Below are 15,374 nucleotides of genomic sequence, written 5' to 3'. Positions count from 1 at the left end.
TGTATTACAATTTAGTAGGCAGAGTTTGTTAAATTGCCATATTGGATGAAGTGTGGATCCACACCAACCACCTAGTCACCAACATGTCACTGCTCAGGAAAGATTACAGTTCCTCCACTGGGATTCAGAAGAGAGAGTTTCACAAGTTACATTATCTTACCTTCTAGAATAGTGAATATCATCAGAGTCAGAACTGAAATGAATCTCACAACTCTATGGTGGAAGGGGAGAGAAAATATTATTTGATTCTAGTGTAAATTCTCAGGGTAAGTGAAATGGAAGCAGGAAGGGCATAGCAAAGGTAGAGATCACTATGGTGGGCTGTATACGTATCAGTAATTCTAACTCTGTTCTACCCTTACACCACTCTTTTCTCTTCTGAGACCAACAGACTTTCTTGCTATGAACCACCATCACTGTAACAGATGCTGCTTTGTCTCTGATGAAGACAGAAACAATCAGGAAAGACCAAAAGAGTGGATCTTAGAAGAAGTGTCACAAACCAAAAGTTGAGAACTCCAACTTCATGTCAGATCACCCGAGAGTTCCCAAAAAGTTCACCGTACCCAAGTATTTACTGCAAAATAACTGCACACCTTGTATCTTAAAGAACATTCCATTCTATGTAGAATGGTAGTTTGAAGGAAAGACTGACATCAACAGATAATGTAAAAAAATTGCCTTTCAACTGATTACTTATATATACGCACATCAGGCATCATAAAGGACTTTAGCAACTCTGTCTTGCCAATCCCTTAGTTTTCTTAGGGCCACATTTCTTTCTTCAAATCCTTTAAGCAAAATTACCCGAGACACCAGCTTTTAAAACAAACAACAACAACAAATTGTAAAGTTGTGGCATTTTAAAGTATTTACTTTTTTATATGCTGTACTACACTATTCTACAGCAATGCAATAGTAACATTTTCTACAACACCAGGAGGCAGATTGACAGGTACTAAAAATCAGATTTATACACATACTGTACTCTCAAAAAACCTGCCTTTGGTAAACTTTAAAATTGCTTATGAAGTCTAATTTATTTTTCTGTTGAACCGTATGTTGTTTCCAATGCTGAAAAAAGTACTTCTATATATGGAGGCAAGTCAGCAAAAAATCATAACTCTCTGCCAAGCATTTATTTAATTTTAGTTTGTATTTCCAACAATAATTATATGGCAGAAATTTTAAATTTAGAAGGACTTATACATAATTATATTTGGAGACAGTGGTAGAAGCCTACAGCCAAGGTCATAAAGTTGAAGTGTGCTTTTGGACATAATTAGTGTAAAAGAAACTATAAGATGTTCTATGTTTTCAACACTTCTGATATTGCCAAAATAGGTAGAGATGGTGATGGTTGTTTTTGCAAATTGAATACCTTTCTGCTAGGTACCGAACTGAAACAATCCATTTCACACAATCCAGCTAGCTATTAGATGTCAAAAACTTTTGTTAATGAATTACTACAGGATTAATTAAATTAATTAAAAGTGAAAGTCACTGTATTTTTATCACCTCTCTCTTCACCCATCTATAACTTCCTAGCTAACCCCCAATTGTAACTTATTCCTTTTATTTTCAGGCTTCATATTAAGTAAAAAATTCCTTCAAAGTTGTCTTCAGCTGAATTACATAGTATCTATTTCTACAGTTTGGATAAAAAGGCAGAATTTCTCAGCTTTATTAGGTCTTGTCTATATGGGAACATCGATGAAAATTAAAGTGAATTAAGTAAAGGTGTGAATCTGAAATAAGTTAGTTAAGCTGCATTAAACTCCTATGTGAACACCATCACTCAGAATTCAAGTATCCTTAATTCGATTTAGCGTAATTCAGTTCCAAAGTGAAACTACCAGAGTAAACAGACATGTCAAATAGTAGAAGCATTTTTTGTACATACTAACATTATTTAATCCTTGTAAATATTCTTGAAAGTAACAAATAACCCATATGACAATTAAAGATGCAACATTTCTCACGAAAAATCTTTCCCCATGTTCATTAAAGAGCTGGAGAATGAACTAATTCTGAAATGTAGACTTATATCTGAACTTGCAATCTTCTCCCAACCTCTTGCTCCATAAAAATAGGCTACATCAGGGGTGGCCAAACTCACTGGCCCTCCGAGCCACAAACAACGATCTTCAGAAGTTTGAGAGCCGAGCTCAAGCCCCTAGACCTCCCTCCTCACTGGGAAGAAGCCCCTACCCTACCACCCTACTGCAAGGCAGAGGTCCTGAGTTCCCCCCTCCAATCTGGTGAAGTGGGGGCAGCATAGGAGACTTCTGAGCTGCACTTTAATGGTAAAAGAGCCACATGTGGCTCATGAGCAACAGTTTGGCCACCCCTGGGCTAGATGGTCCTTCCAATACCAAGCTACAGAGTTGGACTAGAATCATTCTATAGAGGCTATGCCAACCAATTGACTGCAATAGCCTCCATTGTTTATTCAACTCACATCCCTTCCCCAACAGCAAGAGAAGACCAAACACACAAGACTCAGAAAAAATAATCCTCCTTTTGTTGGTTGACATACTACAAAATCCATGCTCGGAAGCCCACTATTAGATATTTTTATATCTTCCCAAATAAAGACTGAAATCTCACTAAACAGACAATTCATTTTTCTAACGGACATGATAAACACGTCTCTTATACAAGCAAGAGGTAAGTATTACTGAAGAATATATAATTACAACCAGAGAATTTGACATGTGCTGCCAAAATACTGATTTAGAAACAGAAACTTTAAGGCCAAATCCTGCCATCCAATACAAGTGTACATGTATGTTGACTTAACTGAAAAGAGAGGGGGGCTAAACATGTATATCTAAAGGTAGAATTTAGCTTTCGAAAAGTAATTTTCTCAGTTATGATTCTTTAATTATCACCTTTTTAATGACAACGTATGCCTCAAAAATATGATAAATGTAATAACTGCAGAATTGAATACAGAAATACAAATACAATATGAATGATGCTTGGTCACAGGTGGGAAAGAAGTGCCTATGTTTGTCTAACAATGAAGTCAAATTAATTTTTTTAAAGGAACTGTATTCCAAACGAGGTGTAATACACACATCTGAGCTCCCATCTTGCACATTATATCAATAAGGGAAGCACACAAAGGATGATCACAAAAGCAAGAGACATTGAATGAATTACATCCTACTTTAGATATTAGAAATTATTCAGAATCCTGCATACTAAATGTTTCCCCGCCCCCGCCCCCCAAACATTTAAATTGAGTTTGCACCCACAGGCTTCTCTGGGTAGGTATACTAAACATAATGGGATGGTTGGGGGGGGGGGGGGAATCTTTTACCTTTTTGTTGAAACTCTTGGAAAAATAGAATTTTTTCAATGTTACAACATTAAAAGAGAGGTTAGCAGTTTTTACAAGTAGCACTTGTAAAAGCACTACTAGAAGTAAAAGATTTAGAGAAAGCTTCTATTTTTTCAGTTTGTTACTTATGCATTTGATCAGTGTAGTGGGGTCGTTTGGTTGGTCAGTATGCCTACAGGTCTGGGCCTTCAACTTCAGTCTTTCTATCAGTTCAGGGTGTCCCAGTCTTCTAGATGAGGTCCTGCTGGAATGTCCTCTTTGCCGGTAACCCCTAGATCTACTCTCCTGGGCGCCAGGAGTCATAGTTCTGGGCCAGGTAAGGGGACCCTGGTGTTCTCTCTCTACCAGGTTCCAGCCCAGGGCCCTGAAAATGCAGCAGCTTGCTTGCTCTCCTTCCCCAGGCCACTTCCTACCAGACACTGCATCTCAGTTTGGGATGTGGTTGTAGCTGACAAAGTATTTACTTCAAAACTCCAAGTCTAGGGCCAATGCCTGCAGCCCTCTTGTGCCCCTTGCCTGTGGTTCTCCCTGCCTCTTGGGGAGCATCTTGGGATATGGGGCGGGGAATGGGACTCATAGCTGGATCCCCTTGGTAGAAGCTTCTTCACCTGTTGCTGCAGAATGGTGCTCCTCCAGGGAATGCCCTCTCTCCTTCTTCCATTGTCTGGAGCTGTTGAAGCACACTTTACACGGATCTTCTCCACTGGTGCATAGTTGGCATTATCCAACAGGCAGGCTTTCCAAGCCCAGTACTGCTCCAGCCCTTCCCCTGCCTCAGCCTCAGCGTAGGGGTTTGTAAATCCCATCAGTCAGTACTGTGTATTAAGAAAGTTTTCCCCATTTTGTATGGAGCTTTTACTCAGCTATACAGAAGAGAAAAATATTAAAGCAGGAAAATGGTGTGAAACAACAAAAGTTGGGGGACTGGGACAGATACAGAAAAACTATTAACTCATTTTTTAAAGCCTAATGGTCTCCCTCTAACGAGATGATTTATTTAACATCAACATTCAAAAAGGAAAAGAAGTAGAGAGTATTACATACGTGCAATGTAATTAGTTAACTTTTTTTGCATTAGCATTGGCTTTGTTTGGGGGAGTAAGGAGATTATATTGCTTTTACTTATATGAGAATTATCACCAGTGCCCTTTTAGAAAGCTTGTCAGTCCCCTGGAGCAAGGAGCTTTCTTGGAGCCACAACCATGGATGCTTCAACAATACCACAATCTACAGTATGGTAAGAGGCGTTCAGCTTCCCTCTCTATGGCCAAGTCAGTACTATGCCACTAGTGGAGCGCTTTGCTGGTATAGCTATACCAGTAACTGCACTTTGCCAGTATAATGGCAACTACTAAGGGCTTTTGCCAGCATAGCTATCTCAGTAACAAATCACATCTATCATATGCCTGACTGACATAGGCATGCTGGCAAGTTCGCAGTGTAGATATGACCTGCATCAGAGACAAGAAGTTAGTAGTGGCAGATTAACAGACAGGGACCGCGGCCAATTTGGGGGCCCTTGCAGGAGTGCTGGAACTCTGTCCCCGAGGCCTGCCACCCTGGCTGCTCCTCTTCCCCCAGGGTCCTCCCACCCTGCTCCTGCGCTGCGTGGGGCAGGGCTGGCCCAAGCCCCACCACTTGCCCCTCCAAGCCCCTTTTTGGCAAAACTGGCCTTTAATCCTGTTAGCTCTTGCCAACTGATGATCCATTGGCAAGAGCAAATGGTATAAATTCCCAGTTTGCCAAAAAAATTGGGACATCCAGGGAAGGGCTTAAAAACGGGACATATGGTCATCCTAGGCTGTTACAAGAGCTGCCCAGCGAGCCCAGGCCGCTGTCCGGAGCCCTGGACCCTCCAACTGCCCTGGGCAGGGGGCGTGGTGCTGGACAGCAGCCCTCAGTCCATGTTCCTGCCACTCCCAGGGCACCCTGCACTGGGCACGTGGAGGCTCCAGGACTCCTCACAGCAGCCCGGGCTCCCTGGGCAGCTCTTACCACAACTCCACAATAGTGGATATTGATGTTTCAATGTAGTGCTTTTTTAAGAGATTATAAATCTGAATAATTTTTAGAGCAACAGCTGTTTACAAAGTTCTATCATATTTTTAAGAAGGTACTTCAAGTTTTAGGTCAGTAGGAGCGATAGATCAGTCCTGTGTTTGAAAGGTACAAATTTAGGATCTTGAGTCCAACAATCGCTATCATTCTTCACTCGCCACCATCTCTGTCCCTGAAGGCTTACCTCAGTTCTCTCAAGTCACTAAAAGAGCTTTCATCTGACAATTTGCACAGTATGCCTCAAAATACATTCTAGAAATCTCTTCTCAAAACCCATTTTTAAAGAATTTCACAAGCCTTATTCTATTCTTCTTATAGATTTCATGATGGAATTGTATCTATGCAAATACTTACGTAGTATGCAATTAATAGTTTATTCTTCCTACAGTTATAAAAGAAATTCCATATCTGACTGACAGTTTCCATTGTAATCTGAGGAAAAGGTAACTCATGAAAAGGAAGATAGTTAAATACAATGGTAGCCATTAGTTTTATTAAACATGTCTTGTTCAGAATGGAACCTGCAGATAATTGTGTGATAGGACAAGTTATCTAAATAGTTAGGACTAAATGTAAGACAGACATGTATTGCCTATACATTTAAAAAGGTGTCTATGCATTTAAAAATCATCAGGAAACAGAAGCATGGAGCTTTAATTTCAGTTTGGTCCATCAATTTCTTGTTTGACTGTAAATTTCATTCTGTTTCTGCCACTAAAAATAAGCTTGGGTAAGAGCAGAGACAATATTGCACTAATGAGGATTTTGCATGACGCTCTTGCTAAGGCGAGGCAGCATGTGTGGAATGCCTCATGAAAGTGCAAGTTTAGAGGAATCTTACACCTTATTTGAACGCTCGCAAAACTGAGGAGAATTGACAGAACCAGAAAGTTACATCCACTACCTAATCTACAAACCTTCAATCTAAAATATTAATCTCAGCCTTCATTTCCAGCAACCACCGTACCACAGAAAGATATTTTGATCAGCTCCAATGTTCCAGACAGATCAACATGAAAAACTAGCAGCATTTTTGTTAGCTGTATCTCCAAACGTCTTCTGTTCTATCACATCATTTGAAATCTGCTATTGCAATTATTGGATAGGCAATTTTCAACACTGGAAACCAAGTTTTATTATATTATAGTGAAGGTTAGCTGTAAGACTTTGTTTTCACTAGAGACTGTTTCAGGCTGAATAAGCACAAGGGGGGTTGAATTAAGACTGTACAGGCAACACCACTTCTGCCATTTGCTAACTTCTGAGTGCTTGCCTTGGCATCCTTAATGTTCTTTTAATGCATCTGTGTGTGTCAAGTACGAAATGTGTTAGTCTTGATCATATCCCCCTATGGATATTACCTATAGTTCCCCATAAACAATTCTGAATTATTGCCAAGCTTTGCTCAAGAAAAGTTTAGGACTGGAATGGCAGGTGTTGCAGGTTCAGAGTGCAATTCATTCGTATGGTGTGTTGAAAAGCTTCTCAGTGCCAGTTTGTGTTGTACTCAGTTTAAGACAATGTTAATTCCTTACTTAAAAGCAGAGGTGATGCCTGTGGTGTGGGGGGAAATGCAGGGTCACGTGCTCCACCCCGCCCCAGATTCGCTGCTTGGCTTGTACTGAGCATGCTCAGTAACACTGCTGAAGCTGGCTGCCCTCACTCTGCCCTGCCCCCCCCCCCACACACACACTATCAAAAGACATGGGTCATCTCTGCTTGAGAGAGAAAGAAAATCATCCACATTTTAGAAACAAATCTGAATTATATTCTGTAAGTGAAGCATATTTTATTAAAGATGATATTCCATACGGCACAGATATTAAATACAGGTATATTTTATAAGCTATAACAGGTTATAAGCTTTTCCTTACTGTAGGCTTTGACACCTTCCTTTAAAAGGAAAGAACTAGTATGTGGAGGGGTGCATGTTGTTTTCATCGGATTATGTCATTGCATTTTAGTTCCTATATACAATTGCAGCATCAACTACATAGAAACTGCTTAGTCACATCTACAGTCAGAGATTCCATCGTAGCAGGATGTACTGAAGTATTGTCAGCACTCATATCTGCATAATAATCACTGTACGAAATCTTACTAATAGTTCCATTTCAGGGGGTTTTGGCAGGGGGATGGTGAGTGGGAGGGAGGGGATTTTTGTGTCTCCTCTGCACTTCCAAACACGAATACTAGAAAGAACCTACTAGCCGGAGGACCAAGGCATGAAAAATTCATTCACCAATAGAAAGTAGCAAGCATTCTCAGGTGAGCTATTGGATCAAATTGGTAAAGAAAAAGACTATACTGAAGATGACTGAAGACTCAGGAAAACAGAAAAGTATCCTTTTATATTTGAAAGGTTCTCCATAGTTATAAAGACTAAAATACTTTTTTCTTTTGAAAAGTGTAAACAAGTTCTGCAGAAATGTATTTTGTTAGATTTAAATTGATTGTGTAGGCCCCACTACTAGCCAGAGAAAGATTTCTACTCACCGACGGCAATTGGAGATTTCATGCTCTACATTTCCAAGAATATTTATCTTCATAATTATCACTTTTGATAATTTGCCTTAATATAGGATTCAATAGAGAATTACATTTCTGCTCATTAAACAAATCTGTGAAAATGTGAAACTGGATGAACTTGTATGGAAATAAATGCATTATTCCCCCACAAATATTCATCCTCTCAACACACCGGAAAAGTAGACATTTTAAGCCCTTTACTGAGTCTCCGTTCTACTCTTTCCTAACTGCGCTCCTTTATTAAGAGTTTGAAATCTGTTTTTCCATTAGTTAAGTAACAAACTGCTAGTCTCACTTCCTTTAGTAACAAAATGAACTACTGTAATATTTGTTAGCAATGCTGATAAAAAGTGATATACAACAGGGCGGTAACCAAAAGCACTAAAGTTACACTTTATTTCACATATGGAGTAATTTGTGTACAGAACACGTAAAGAAAAATATGCACTCAAAAACATTTTAAGATTAATTTTAAGAATTCAATCTAGCCAAAAAAGGTAGTTTTTTTACACTTAGAAAAATATCTTACCACTGTGTTCCCAGAGTTCCATTGCTCTCAACTGATATGTTTAAATATCTTTGCATCAATTATAACTTTTCAGTTTTCTGAAACAGCTAAAAATGCTAAATTAAACTTTTCAGCAGAGACTTTTATGGGGGGAAAAACAGCATAACACAATGTGCTTTTAAAAATAACTCACCATCAAAGCTGACATTTTATTGGAAGCATTATAACGTTACCATTACATGAACAGGTGAGCTAGTGTTAGGTATTTCCCCCCCAAAATTGTCATTCCCCTTTTTACAGGTTTTCAAGAGGGAACTAAGTTTGAATTATATCCAAAAAAACACACACTTTTTTACATGTTTAAAATCTATAGCTCAGGACACTTTTATAATGCTCTGTGAACACATAGGGTACTAGCTAAAACATTCAAAACTGTGGAGTCTGAATGAAGGTTAAAGTAGTTATTTAAAATAAGAAACTTACTTCCTGAATTGATGTTTCTTTAAAAAAAAGTCACAATCATTTCTGAGGAATGAACATGGTTATTCCTGTACACACTGAATGTGTATCTGCTTCCTGTTTGGTTCATTCCTAAATTCATCTCTTTACAGAGGGTATTTGAATAAGTGATAAGTTAATACGTTATTTCATTATGAGGTAATATAACGAGTGCAAATTTGTTTAGATACAGAGGGACCCAACTCAAATGACTCCAATTTAAGTTACTGGATTCTCAGTAACTTTTTAAATTTAGACCATTTATTTAGGTATCTAAATACAGATTTAGCAAGCTAACTTTACGCACCCATTTTTTAAACAATTGGCCAAGGTTGTTAAGGCAAGCCAATACTGCATCACCTTACTCACCTTTATTTTTGGTGTGTTTCTTATTATGCTCTCCTCCTTCCTATTAGAGTAGAACTTAGTTTCATTAACACACAGACAACTCTTACTATGCAACAGGTACAACGTAAGTGTTACTATGAGGTTTGAAGAGAGAGTGGGGGCAATTAAAACATGTAAAGAAAAATTCATAATATTGTGCACAGAGAGTTAGGTGCCTAACCAAATAGGTAATTTGCAAAAATAATTCTCTTACTCAAATACTGCATGCTCTGGAGCATCTAAGAAAAATATCAAGCTTTGCATGCATATATATGTTTTAGCCACAGCAATGTATGGTGGAAGATAATACAGCAGGGGAAAATTAGGGGTTTTTATGGATTCAAGTTAGATACAAAGGACACCCACACTAAAATCAAACCAAGCTTTCACTCCTGGATAGCAAATCCCGTAGTCAGGATTGCTATTATATCTGGTATTAAAATGTAAATTACTGAGAAGTGTGATTAAACATGACATCACATGGTCCATATTCATTCTGCAATTTCCTTATAGACATCTGCAAGATTTTTTTTTAACTACTCTATATTTGAAAGTCAAGATGTGATTCTCCTTTGTACATATACCATGCAAAATAAAAGTTCTCGAATCTGAGCACAGCTGACAATGTTATTGGCTTCTCTACAACTATTACTATAAATGTTGTAGTGCAGACAATGATAAAACCTTATTTTTGTTTGTAGAAACAGCAGAGAAGTCTTGGAAAAGACCCTCAGAATAAATATGTTCAATCACAATGTGTTCTCAATAATCACTCTTTTAATCACATTAAAATGTCATTACCAGAATTCTACTTATGGCAGAAAATTCTCTTAATTTACCTACAATTTATGTAACCTAGACGTGTACTACAGTAATTACTAAGTTTTAAAGAGAGGATCCTAAATAAAAGTTTAGCTGTAAGCTCTCAATATGTTTAAAACATAAGTTATTCAGCTCTGCATCTAATTCTATTATACATAAATTGCTCATCTCTTTCTCCTCCCCCACCCCCAAAAACTCTCATGATCCAGAATGAACTGTGGGGAGGGGTTACAGCCTAGTAATTCTAGCCTTCAAAAAGAACTTGAAGAACCGAACAGACAGTGCACAATACTCAGCACCATAAAACTAAGGTCTTGTTTGACTAGCACCAGTTACCTAATGAGAAGCTACAGAATAACTTTGATGACAATGTGAAAGATCAGTGTCATTCCCCTCCTGAATAAACATTTTACAATAGCAATCACGGAATTCCAAGAGGTGGAGTTTTCTTGACATATTTACACCCCATTGGGAATACACTGTTGTCTGTGCCTAGTTTATAATGTTACCAGAAATTTAAGATAAAATACAATCTCATCTTATGCTGGGGTACTTATCTTCTATGAGAGAAATCCTAAACTATTATAATGCAACCAACAAGATTACAGTATAATTCACAAAAAATCTTAAAACAACTATGTGCTGGCTGACAGGCTCAGTTACTTCTCATGTCACAAGACTATTGCTGAACTAAATGTAACAAACAATTCTCTTACAATAGCAAGTCAATGACAGACAATCTTACAAGCTCAAGTAGGGCTTTGGACATCTTTTTGTGATTTTTATTTTTAAAGATCAGATAAGTTTTGTACCATTACACAGGAAGACTGAATAAACTGTCAAATGGTACTTCTGATACGAATAACTATTTTGCTTATTCTAATTTACACAATATTATTTTGTTTAACCCCTTTAACTAGAAAAGCCATGCATAAATACGCATTACTATGTATTATAATGAAAATATACATTGTTTTGATCCCATCTGTTAAATGAGAAACTCTCTGTATTTAAAAGTGAACTCAAGAATATTTTTGGCTGTGAATAGCTCAGAATATTGCATTTCCTCTGTAACAGTTTAGGACCTCATAAACACCTAAAAACTATAAAGAGATGCATTTCCTGATGATACCCTAAACTGCTGTAAGGGAAACATAGGACCCTGCACTGGAGTTTTTGACAAGTAAAAATATTAATAATTTTCACATATTTTGTTGTAAATGGAATAGTTCCTTTTTAGATCCACATTTTACGTAATTATTTTTTAAAAGATATGTCTCTTGCCTTAAAGAAATTGAAAAGTGGCCAAGTCACAGTTTAATCTTTTCCCTTACACTGGCTGTGCTAATTAATTCATGTCGTTTTCTTAAGGTAAAATACAGGTTTTAAATACACTTGCAAGTAGGTTACCATTTTTTCATAGAAATAAAAATTAGTTAAAAAAGGCAAAACGTACCCTTAGACAAAACTAGAGAAAAAAATTCCCTTTCACAAAAATGTTAGGTCACATTAGATTTTAGGGGAGCCCTTTGCAAAGTAAAGGCTCAGTCCTGCCAAGTTACTCTCACACCCAGAGTTATTCCTGCATAGAATCCTACTACGACTATGTAGGATCAGGACCTAGTGCTGGAAACTGTGTCACATCGGAATATTTTTATACATATACACACACAACACACACACACACACAAAGTCAGTCTCCTGTAATATAAAGATATAAATAAATATAAAAAAGCATTAACTGAAGTAGAGATGAATACTGTGGTGTCCTAACCAAATTCTAACTTAGGTAATTAGTTTGCCTACCTAAAATTCTCCCTGGGGTTTCATTTGGAAACAGTATTCTTCTTCAGTTCCATCCTAAAATGTTGTGCAGTGTTGCTGTGCGTTGTTAAACAGTAGCCGTTTTACATCCCAGAAGTGGCTCCATTTCAGTGATGGATGAAGTGGTCCCTGTTACAGTTTGTATACCAATTTGTTAAGTTTGTAAAAGCATTTGGGGAACCTTCAGGATGAAAGGCACTATACAAATTAAATATAAACAACATTAGTGCCCATTCATCCTCTTCAGAATAGGCCTAAAACCAAACCACACATACAAGGCAATTCAAGATTTACACAGAGCTATATCACCAGTAAAAGCTAAAAACCTCTCATTAATGACTGCTAAAATCTAAAACAAATTTGTAATGAAATGTCCTAGATTCAAATCTGTTAATTTGAAAGGGACTGAGCGTTCTAAGCAAAGGTGATTATCAGCCTCAATCATGGATTCCACTTGAGGATGAACTCTTAAAAAAAAATTACCACACATTTCCCTAAATTTTACTGAATAACATCAGCTTTGCAAGCTAACCAAAACAGCAATTCTGCAGCATACAACAGTGATATACAACTACAAAGTGATAAAACAAGCAAGTAAGAATTAAATGTATTGACTGAAACTGTTAATGGAAATTTGCTGTCATTTCATGGCACTTAATTTTTCATTTATTTTCTCAGTGTCCAAGAAGTCAACTAAGAGTTTCACAAGCAGGAAGGAGCAAACAGTCCTACCAGACCAGGGAAAAAATTTTACCGAATGTGTCAAGATGCAAGGGGGCTTTGCCCCTTCCTATCACCTGCCCTTGCAGCATTCCCGAGCTCAGCCTCACTATTTACTATTTCAGTACAAAGCAACTAAAAAAAAAAAAAAAAGGCACTGAGCTTGTTAGCTGTACATATTAGAACAGCCCAACTACTGAAAGGCCTCATTTATCTTTTGTATATTGGCCTACTCTGGGCCTCCCTGTGGTGCACTTTTGCAAAGGTGAAAGTCACTTATACTATTCTTTTTCCTCATCATTACTGTGCTGGGAGATCAACTCACTAACAAGACCACTAATTTCTCTTCATTTCGACAAGAATTCATACTCCTAATTAATTCATACTCCGCAGCTAAAAACGTGAAGCATATCCTGGTCTCATTAAGACACATCATTTTCTCACAAGACACTGACAAGCAGATTTTTGTCTCCACTGGTTTTGTAACAGGAAGTTTGTTCAAACCCCATATCTGAAGAGGAAACAATGCGTGTCAACATCAAGCCAAGACAGCAGCAGCTAGTGAGGCCTGGAGACCCTCCCCCCGGTTTTTGTCCTCAAACTGAAGACACGGAACTGGCTCACTGGGCCTGCCCCTACAGAGGAGAGGACCCACGCGGAGTTGGGGGAGGCGAGAGGAGAGCCCGTGCCCAAATCACCTGGCTCTGCCCACAGGGGAAGTTCCTCACTCAGATACTCAGGAAGGAAAAGACCACAGAGACCTTCACACCAGCCTCCCCCTCGCCCCACCACGGGGCCTAGGGTGGGGAGGAGCAGAGCTCGACAGGAGCCTCCCCCTTTCCCCAACCCCCGCGGGGCCTAAGCCGGGGAGGGCTCCACACCAGCCTCCCCGCTCCGCGGGGCCTAAGGGGTGGGGGAGAGGCGCCAGACACTCCTGCCCTCAGGGCCTCCAACAGCCCCAATCCGCCGCCTCTCCCGGCCCGGGCCCGCGCTCGGCGGCAGAGCCCAGCCGGGGCGGAGGAGCTAGAGGCGGTGGCGGCGTGTCGGTACCTTCGCTCGGCTGCGCGGACGGGGCCTGGCGGCAGCTGCCTCCCTCCTCTCGGGGTCGGGTCCGCGGCCGGGCGGCGGGTCGGTAGCGTCTCCGGCTCTGCCCGCTCCCACCCTGGCGGCTCTGGAGGAAGCGCACGACGCGAGGCGCTGCCTGACGGTCTCTCGCTCGCCCCGCGGTGTTGCGCTGCGCAGCGGCCCTTCCCCGCCCTGCAGCTGCGGCGGCGGCAGCAGCCTGCGCCCAGCTCCCCGCCTCGGCCGCTCTGCTGCCCCCGGCGGCGCGGCGGGATGAGCGCCGCCACCCTCCGCTGGGCTCCTGCGGCCGCTCCCAGCTTCCCCGCCCCGCGGCTGCTCTGCTGCTCGCCCCGCGGCTACCGGAACGGGCCCCGCCAGCCCAGCTGGGAGCGGCCCTGCCCGCCTCGCCTCGCCTCGCCTCCCCTCCCCTCGCCCAGAGCAACCCTTGGACCCGCTCCGCGAATTTCCTTAGGCACAGGAGACTCACTACCCCCCCAGCCCCGCCCCCACCACACACTAACCCCCCCTCCAGCACCGCTCCCACGCCCCCCGGCCCCACCACACAGTAACCCCCCCCCACGCACTGCCCCCACATACCCTCGCCACAACACACACTAACCCCCCCCAGCACCGCCCCCCCAGCCCCACCACACACTAACCGCCCCCCCAGCACTGCCCCCCGACCCACCACACACTAACCCTCCCAGCACCGCCCCCACGCCCCCCAGCTCCACCACACACTAACCCCCCCACAGCACCGCCCACAGCCCCACCACACACTAACCCCCCCCCAACACCGCCCCCATGCCCCCCGGCCCCACCACACACTAACCCCCCCCAACACCGCCCCCATGCCCCCCGGCCCCACCACACACTAACCCCCCCACAGCACCACCCCCAGCCCCACCACACACTAACCCTCCCCACAGCACCGCCCCCACGCCCCCCCAGCCCCAACACACACTAACCCCCCCATAGCACCGCCCCCACACACCCTCGCCCCAACACACACTAACCGCCCCCCCCAGCACGCCCCCCGGCCCCAACACACACTACCCCCCCCACAGCACCGCCCTCACCCCCCTCGGCACCAACACACACTAACCCCCCCCACAGCACCGCCCCTACGCCCCCCAGCACCAACACACACTAACCCCCCAGCACTGCCCCCACGCCCCCTGTCCCCAATACACGCTAACCCCCCAGCACCACCCCCAGCCACAGCATACACTAATCCCCCACAGCACCGCCCCATACTCCCCAGTCACAACACACTAATCCCTGCAGCACCAACCCCATACCTGTGAGCCACAACACACACTAACCCCCCTCCCCCATAGCACCGCCCCCACGCCTCCCCGGCCCCAACACACACTAACTCCCCCCCCATAGCACCGCCCCCACGCCGCCCCGGCCCCAACATACACTAACCCCCCCCACAGCACCGCCCCTACACCCCCCAGCACCACCCCCATAACCCCCAGCACTGCCCCCCCGGCCCCAACACACACTAACCCCCCCAGCACCACCCATACCCGCCAGCCACAACACACACTAACCCCCAAGCACCACCCCCAGCCACAGCACACACTAATCCCCCACAGCACCGCCCCATAC

The 15,374-nt window shown here is 42.3% G+C and overlaps 1 protein-coding gene across 4 annotated transcripts in view; it reads right to left on the bottom strand.

Annotated features, from left to right (window-relative positions):
- Positions 1 to 14,001, bottom strand: part of CAB39 (calcium binding protein 39) — a 66,967-nt gene extending 52,966 nt beyond the window's left edge. Inside the window, exons 1-3 of one of the 4 annotated variants that reach the window (XM_074963976.1) lie at positions 13,746 to 14,001; positions 11,958 to 12,104; positions 3,958 to 4,212 (exon numbers count right to left, since the gene is read on the bottom strand). The gene's annotated coding sequence lies outside the window, so the exon portion shown is untranslated. The remainder of the gene's footprint in view (positions 1 to 3,957; positions 4,213 to 11,957; positions 12,105 to 13,745) is intronic. The other 3 variants (XM_074963975.1, XM_074963977.1, XM_074963974.1) reach the window with 3 other exon arrangements.
- Between the last annotated feature and the right edge of the window lie 1,373 nt (positions 14,002 to 15,374).

Source organism: Natator depressus, chromosome 9 (genome assembly GCF_965152275.1).
Source record: "Natator depressus isolate rNatDep1 chromosome 9, rNatDep2.hap1, whole genome shotgun sequence".
NCBI classification, from domain to species: Eukaryota; Metazoa; Chordata; order Testudines; family Cheloniidae; genus Natator; species Natator depressus.
This window is presented reverse-complemented; position numbering and strand designations above follow the sequence as displayed.